General features: G+C 37.9%; 1 pseudogene; it reads right to left on the reverse strand.

Annotated features, from left to right (window-relative positions):
* Positions 1 to 6,707: 6,707 nt before the first annotated feature.
* Positions 6,708 to 7,670, reverse strand: LOC103742705 (annotated as a pseudogene).
* Between the last annotated feature and the right edge of the window lie 1,688 nt (positions 7,671 to 9,358).

The raw sequence follows: 9,358 nt of genomic DNA on the forward strand, positions 1-9,358 counted from the left end.
CACATTCTCTCCAGCATTTCCTATTTGCTTTCTTTCTTTTTTCTTTCTTTTTTTTTTGGTCCTTTTGAGACAGGGTCTCCCTATAGCCCCAGGTGGCTTGGAACTCACTATGTAGACCAGGCTGGCTTTGAACTCACAGAGATCTGCCCGCCTTTTCCTCCAGAGTTCTGGGATTAAAGGTGTGCACCACAATGCCTGGCTTGTCATCTATTTTCTTGATGATCACTGTTATGACTGAGATATGATGGAATAGCCAAGTAGGTTTAATTTCCCTTGATGGTTAGATTTTATATATATTTAAAAAATACTTTTTGAGAGTTTGTGCATTTCATGTAATACATCTTAAATTTAGACCTGCTTCCCTGTCCCTGTCACTCACAGTACTCTCTCCCCCCTCCACCATATTTCAGGTATACTGTCATATTTTAAGTCCTATTTAGTCAAGAATTTCTATCCATGTGTCCCTCAGTGTAAGCTCATCCTCTGGAGTCTAGTCAGTCTATCTAGAGTCATTCCCTTAAAGAAGATCTACTTCCCCTCACTCCATAGTAATCACTTTCCAATAGTTCCTTTGCTAGGGTTAAAACCTGCTATCCATTTCCTCCATTCTATCCTGGGATTTTGTCTGATTGAGTTGGCATGGGTCTTCTGAGTGCTGTCAGCATTGTGGCAAGTTCTTATGAACAAATTTCTAGCTGATGTTTAGTTTTTTGAGTTACACTAAATTCTCACTATGAATCCTTTGTGAGATGCATAGCTGGAAAAGATTTTTCTCCTATATTGTATATGGTGACTTCACTCAACTGACGATTTCCTTTGTTATACAGTATCATTTTAACTTTATGCAGTCTTATTAATTTTGCCTTATTTTCTGTGAGCAAGATTCCTATTTAGAAGGGGTTTTATTTATGTTTAAGTATTATATTGTTCTGTCTATCTAAAAGTTTCATTGCTTCTGGTTTATTTTAAACTTTTACAAAAACTGTATTGAGAACTTCATACATGTATATAAGGTGTTTTGATCAAATCCATGCACATTCCCTCCCTTCCAACATCTTCCATATCACCCTATCATACTTTTCTGTTTCTTTTCTTTTTTTCTTCTTTCATTTATTTATTTTGATGGGGCTTTTGGGTACTGTAACATTCCCCCCTCTGAAGAGGTAATCCTAAAATCTTTTAAGGATTAGATACAAGCTCCAAAATACTTTTGACATTTTTGGCCTTTGTAACAGAGAATGTTGCTAGCTATCCCAAGGACATTTTGACTTTTAGCCAAGAAACTGGCTACTTTTCTTTGGGGTCTTTTTACCTTAATTACCTAGCCAATTCCTACCTCCTATTTTTATCATGCCATCCTCTGAAGGGGTTACCCAAGTTGCCAATAGGGAATAGGGATGCAGATCGCTCTGGCTTCTTCCATACTGACAGGGACACAGGGTAAGGCAATTGGAGTACCCCTTCAGTGGTCTATCTAAAAGACTCCTAAATTGAATAACTCTTGTCTATAAGGGGAAAAGAAAGTCCTTGGATCCTGAATAGGAAATGGGAAGGAGAAGAAAGGCAAGAGTAATTAGTATTACAAGTTCTAGACAGGGGACTAGAAAAAAGTCAGAATAGCTACATGTGGGCGTCCCATTTTCCCAGCACCATCTGTTGAAGATGCTGTTTTTCCCTAATTGTATATATTGGGTGGTATGTTTGGTAAAATTCAGTGTTGTACCAGTACTGTCTGTTCTATCCCACTGATGTACATGTATGTGTTGCACATGAAACTTGTATTCTCATTATAATAGTTGTTAAGTATAAATTGAAGTCAGATATGGAAATGCATCTTAAACTACTCATTTTGTTGAGAGTTGTTTGTCTATCTGAGGTTTATTGCTTCCTTCTATATGAATTTTGTTTATTTTTTCTCTTCTTGCCATTTTGGGATTTTGGTTGGGAGTGCATTGAGTCTCTAGGGCTTTTTTTGTAGGATGACAATTCTCATGATATTGGTTCTTCTGTTTCACGTGTTCTAGAATGAGAACTACTAGAGAAACTTCAGGACACAGAACTTAAAAACAGTAGTAAGCTGATAAAAGTATTCATGGATTGTAAAGAACACACAAATAATTCAAAACACTCAGAGAGTATAAGAATAAATCCCTTCCTGAAGTTCATGACTGAATGAAATGACAGAAAACTCAGGATTTGATAAGTGAAGTCATGAAATAAATGGTAATATGGAGGGAAACTCAAGCAGAAATGAAGATGGAACTGAAAATCTCAATAAGCCAATTTGAAATGATTAGAAAGTCTCACCAACAAAATAAGTCAAATGGAAAGCAGAATATCAAGACTTGAAGATAAAATTGGAGAACAATTGGAATGCTGAAGCAAAGAATATAAAAAATTAAAAAAATAGGAAAGGAATATGTAGGAACTATGGGACACCATGGAAAGCAATGTCTATATTGCAGAATATATATTTTGCAGAAATTCAACAAAATTTTAATTTTGATTTTTAATGGGTATTTTTATGGAATTTTGTACATTTCATACAGTAAATGTTAATCATATTTAGACCCCCTCCCTTGCCCCCACTCCCCTTAGTTCCCCACCATATTTCATACAATCTTTCATATATGTTAAGGCCCATTGAATCAAGCTATTTTTTCCCAGATAGCCTTGTGCAAGTCCATTCAGGGGAATGTAGTCAGCTTATCTATTCACTCCCTTAAAGAAGATCAACTCTCCCTTACCCAGCAGTAATCAGCTGCCAATACTTCCTCAGCTAAGATAGGGACTTGCTCTCTATTTCCCTGAATTCTATGCTGGGCTTTTGTCTTAGTCTTCATGGGTCTTGTGAATGCTGTCACTATTGCTGCAAGTACATATAAGAAAGTTCCCAGAGGTTTGAAAACTGTTTCTTTATGTTCATGTGTCAACTCTGGCTCTCACAATCTTTCCACCCCTTCTTCCTCAATGGTCCCTGAGCCATGAGTGTGTGAGGTTTAATATAGGAGTCCTATCCAGGTTCATACACTCTGAAGTCTCTTATTCTCTACACCCTGACCAGTTGTAGCCTTCTGTGTGCATTACACTCTGTTTCTTGGGGAATCTTTGATGGTGGAAGTTAAAGGATGCATTAGTATTTTCTCTACCCCTTGTTCTGCTATGTTCCATGAGTCTTTTGTGTATAAATTCCACTGTAGATGTGTCATTTAATGCTGGGTATCTCTCAGACACATATTCTTTGTCTGTGACCAGTTGTGGAACTCTGTAATAACCTCTATTGGTTGTAGAAAGATTCTTTGATGAGAGGTGAATGTATACTATGTAAATATAGGGATCCATATTCAGCATACAGTAAGAGATTTTATTTGTCTAAGGATATGACAGAGATAGGGCTTTCTATATGACCTCTCTAGCCATGTGTGTTTGGCTATGTTAACAGTGCCATTCATGAGTTCCCTCCCATCGAGAAGGCTTTAAGTCAAATGAGATAGCTGTTGATTAGCACTGAGATAAAAGTGCCACTACTGCATCTGTACAGTTTTCTGTGATTAGGCTTTAAAACTGGGGTTGAAACTTTGATTGATTTTCTCACTTAGCAGCTTGTATTGTATCCTCTAGAAGTATGAGAGCTAGTCTTCAGGGAGAAGGCTTCCAGGTTAGTTATAATTTCATTGCTCCTATTCCTGTGTCTGAAATATGTCCTGTCTTCATCAATAGTGTCTTTATGTTGTTGTTAAAATTTTTTTTATTGAGCTTTTGTACATTTCATATAACAGTTCTTAAATTTAGAACCTCCTACACTATCCATGCTGCCCCCCCGCCAGACCTCATGTATTCCACCATACATGTTAAATGTTAAGTCCTATCCAGTCAAGCATTTATACCCAGATGTTTTTCAGTGCAAGTTAATCCACTGGAGTCTAGTCAACATATCTAGAGACCTTAAGGAGGATTTACTATCCCTTACCCAGCAGTAATCAGTTTCCAACTGTTCCTAGGCTATGGAGCCCACTGCCCATTTCCCTGGCTCCACTCTAGGTCCTTATCTGATTGATTGAGTTGGCATGGGTCTTGTGCTTGATACCACCATTTCAGAAAGTTCATATGAGCAAACCTCCGGTGGTCTGAAAGTCTCTGTTTTGACCAAATGTTCTTTGTTTTAACTTTTACAAAACCTTTATTGAGAATTTCATATATGAGTATAAGGTGTTTTGATCAAATCCATGCACACTTCCCCCTCAAACACCTTCCATATCTCCCCATCAATTTTATCTTTTTCTTTCCTTTTTTGTTCTTCTTTCATTTATTTATTTTTATGAGGCTTTTGGGTACTCTAACATTCCCCCCTCTGAAGATCTTACTCTAAAATCTTTAAGGATTAGATACAAGCTCAATAGTGTCTTATCTTCAATTTCTGGGAAATGAACAAGGACTGTGGCAATGGCCTGTGTTATTTTTGGAGTCTCTTGAACTTCCCTGACCAACAACTCAATGTGAGGTTTCCATTATCTTTCCCTGTGTTTCTTGTTATATACCCTTCTGTATACATATGCACTCACGTTCAGATATTGTATGCTTATCTTTCATTATGTTTATGAGCTAATACATTTGCATTAGGGTTCAAACCACCTGAGTTTTATTTATCCTCTCTCTCTCTCTCTCTCTTTCTCTCTCCCCTCTCCCCTCTTAAAATACACCTGTTTTCCTCTTAATAATACCTGTTATCCCCCACCTTAAGCCTTTTCTTCCCATTTACCACCATCATCTCTTATATGTTCTTCCCTCCTTCCTATCCAATTGAATGCTCCCATTTCCCCCATTTTTCCTTGGTAATATATGTTTCCTTCTATCTCCATCGCTTGGGCTCTTTCTTTCCTTTCACAGTTTCTTTCCATTTGCTTGGCTTTTGTGGATATCAGGATACATACTCACATACAGGGTTTGGTGCTAATATTCACAAATGAGAAAAAAATATATGTCACTTGTTTTTCTGAGACTGTGTTACTATACTCAATATAACACATGGAGATAGGGTATGGGGTCTGGACATGATTAAAATATGACGTTCTTAAACAATACAATTATTATTCTTTAAAATTATACTGAGCTTTAGTATATTTCGTACAATAGTTCTTAATCAAATTTAGAACCCCTCCCCATCCATGCCCCCAGCTCTCCTCCCCAGGACCTCATGAAATTCACCCTACATGTTAAGTACTAATTCAATCAAGCATTATATCTTAATTTTATCTAAAAAATTATTTACACTCACTACTGATGTTGAATTCAGTATATTTAACTCAAAGTAATTGTAATTAGGAATTCCACAAGATCATTTTCATACTGTTAAAGCTTCTGTTCCCAGAAATGATCTAAACAACTTTTTTTTCATTTTGTCTTTTTTGAGACAGGATCTCACTTAGCCCCAGCTACTCTAGAATTCAGTATGTAGATGATGCTCTCCTTGAATTCCAGAGATCAGCCTGTCTCTGTCTCCCAAGTGCTGGGAGTAAAAGTGTGTGTCACCATGCCTGGCTACAACTTTATACTTTAAAGATTTAATGGTGTTTTAAATAAACATTTCAAAAACATATTTGATAGGAAATATTCCTATCTGGATAGGTGTCATAGACAGTAAAAATGTTATCTAGAATTCTGAATAGAAAAGATATATATGTATTTTTGGATGAGATCTTGTCTGAAGTCTGTTTTGATCTCTAAAATTTGGGGACTGGATAAACTAAGGTAATGTGTGCCTCCTGATTATTGACACTCACCATTGTAGCCCTTTTAACTTCAAAATTCAAGAAGTTTTATGTCATGGTTTTCATGTTGCAAGAAAATTATATGAAATAAAGCTCTTTTGTTGAGATTTGGGTATTCTGAATTTTCTCACTATGTCTAAAAATGTTTCTTGAGAGCACTGTTAAGAAATATTGGTTTGTATCATATATAAAAATCAGTTATTGGGCCAGAGAGAAGGCTCGGCAGATAAAGTTACTCCTACAGGGTAGAAAGAGCATCATCATCTGTAACTGTCTACTGACTTCCACAGTAGAGCTTTGCCTTGGGCACACACACACACACACACACACACACACACACACGCACACACGCATGCACACACACAGTATTACCTGAAAATTGGGGCTAGAGAGATGGCTCAGTGGTTAAGATCACTGGTTGCTCTTGCAGAAGACCCAGGTTCGAATCTGAGTACCCACATGGCAGCTAACAACTGTCCATAACTCCAGTTCTAGGGGATCTGACGACCTCTTGGTCCTCCTCAGACATTGCACAACACAGGTGCACTTACCTACATGTAGGCAATACACTCATACACATAAAATAAAAATAATGAATGAAATATTTTTAAAAATTATTACCTGAAAATTTAAAAATGAATAACTATTCTAAATGTCAAGAATTGAAAACATAGATGATATTATATATGTGAGGTTACCTTTAATGCATTTTATACCATCTGATTTGAGCACTGTGGGATGATTCAGTAAATAATATATCTTGATTTTATTATTGAATTGCACCTTACTTATGTGAGACATCCAAAATCTATTCTAAGTCCCAAAGAATGAGGACTAAAGTTCATATGTAAAGGAGTAATTCAAATAAATAGGATATAAAGTGAAATTACTGTTTGACAACAGAAGTTCGAAGAAAGTTTCAGATGGTTTAAAAACACTTCAGAGCTTGTTGGCTAGTAGGCACAATGATGACTTTGCTTTCCCCACAGCCTTTTGGAAGGCCCTCTTCACCTCTTTGTTTCACAGGCTATAAACAAGAGGGTTCAGCATGGGGATGACCATGGCATAGAACACAGATGCGAGTTTGTCAGTGTCCATGGAGTGACCGGAGCTGGGCTGTAGGTACATGAAGGTGAGTGACCCAAAGAAGATGGACACAGTGGTGAGGTGGTACACACAGGTGGATAAGGCCTTCCTCTTTGCGTCAGCTGAACATATCCTCAGGATAGCAATGAAAATAAGCAGGTAAGAGTTCAAGATGATGAGCAGATTGAAAATGGCATCAGGTAGACCTAATGTAGACTATGGTCTAGTTTATGTTTATTTTGGAATAAGAGAGAGCCAGCAGTGGGGGAATGTCACAGAAAAAGGTGATTAATCACATTGTAATGACAAAAAGAGAGGTGTAAAGTGAAGGCAACTTGTATGGAGGACTGCAGGAGTCCACACATATAACAGCAGGTGACAATTAGGACACATGTGGTGCTTGTCATGGTGGTGGGTGTAATGCAGGGGCTTATACACTGCTGCATACAGGTCAAAGGCCATTGAAGCCAGAATGAAACTTTCAGTGACAGCAAAGGCCACAAAGAAGAACATCTGGGAAGCACAGGATTTGTAGGATATGATCTTATTTCCTGTGAGAAACCCTTCCATTACTTTAGGATTGAGAGCTGAGGTGTAGACACAGTCCACCAGAGAGAGATTACTGAGGAAAAAGTACATGGGAGTGTGGAGTTGGGAGACCAGAAGAATGAACATGATCATCCCAAGGTTCCCAACCAGTGTGATCAAATAAACAAGAGTGTATACTATGAATAAAGGAACTTGCAGCGCAATGGCATCTGTTATCCCCATGAGAATAAATTCAGTTGCCTCTGAAATATTCTCCATCAAAGTCATTTGGAAATGAACACAACATGGACCTAGGACAAGAAGAGACATAGAACATTATACTAGTTGAACCCAAACATGTAGTATAAAGTATGAACAAGTTCTTGTGCCTGTGCTTCATCTTTCTGTCCTGTGCATGGGCTGAAGATACTTCACTCAATGTCAGGGCAGGAATTAAGCAGCTTTATTAAAAAGAAGTGATAGAGATGGACACTGGGAGTTCTTTGCTCAGAGTGACAGCCAGAGGTGGTTCATAGAATAGATGTGAGGTTCAATGCCATGTGCCTGGTATAAGATATTTTATACTATACTTAACCACAATATTCATTATTACTATCATCAATATCTGCTAGTATTCCTGTATAATATTTACACTGAAATCTTAACAGAAAGTTCTTTGAGGGACATGGGGTTGTTTTATGTTCCTCTGACAAACTGGCAATGTATTTTCATCTCTAGTATGTCCCTCACCACCTTGATTATAGCAAACAATCTGGGACTTTGTTCTAAGGATCCTATCTATTTCACTAATTCATGAGGGCCCTTAGTAGGATCCTTGCTCTTAACTATTGGTACCCACAGGTAACCACATTCTTTAGGTAAAATTCATAGTTAAAATAAAGGGGCAGTTTTTCAAAACACAGACAAAAGCTTCAGATGCTTCCTCTTCATGCCATTATCTTCTTCGTCAAATAGACTGACATTTTCCATTCCCACCCTCACCATGTCTTCACTTTACTTGTGTTTCGGAAGAGAAGGGAAGAGAAATGGAAGAGTTGCTCTCGTCCTTTCTTGTCGTCTTTCAGCCTCCACCAAGCCATATTTCAAAGCTCAGCTGTTTGTACTCACTTCCATGGCAACTCAAGTGATAGGTAACTCTGCTTCTTTGGTTACAGTAGAGACTGTGTTCCCACCCAAGAGACCCTTCTGACTGAATGACGGGTCTTTATAATTTCTCTCTACTCAACATTCTCCACACTTAAGACATAATATCTAAAAGATAGCCAACATGAAAATAATTTGTTCTGAATATCAGGCCTTCCTATGTATTTCCTTTGAATATAATGTTCACCCTGACCTATCTCAGTACCCTTAATGTGGAAATATGAGTGCTACTGAGTGGCGTGGCAAAGTGGGAAGAGCAGAGAATCAAGAGTGAGAAGACAACTAAATTCAGTGTGTCTGTAGGACAGATGTTCAACCTTTCTGGGTATTATATTCTTACATTTTATTTATAAAATTTTAAAACATGTTTGGAAATTCCCTTCATAGAACTCTAACTGGCTATGTCTGCATATTTAAAAATATACTTACCTTTGTCCTAGGAACAGACCATGGGGGTCGTAGGGCTACAGAAGACTTCATATGGACAACCTTCATGTCCAGAACATAGGCCCAAAAAAATCTCCTTTCTCATCTGTAGAGTTGTGCTGTGGAATAGGACCTGGGCTTGTGATTTTGTCAATATCAAGGCAGAAATGAAAGTTTTTTAATGGTCTCAGGGAAGGCAGCACATGCAAATAGATGTCCTTTGAGACTTGTGATCCCCCACTGGCCCTTCAGCCTGATCTTGATGCAGACCACAAAGGAAGCTATTGGTTGGAGAGTACTTACGTGGGTACAGGGAATAGAAGCTGGAAGCAAAGTGCCCCAGTTGTCACATCGTCTAGGCCACAGCCACGTAATGTGACAGTTTT

This window comes from Nannospalax galili, unplaced genomic scaffold, assembly GCF_000622305.1.
Source record: "Nannospalax galili isolate Female #2095 unplaced genomic scaffold, S.galili_v1.0 scaffold2482, whole genome shotgun sequence".
NCBI lineage: Eukaryota > Metazoa > Chordata > Mammalia > Rodentia > Spalacidae > Nannospalax > Nannospalax galili.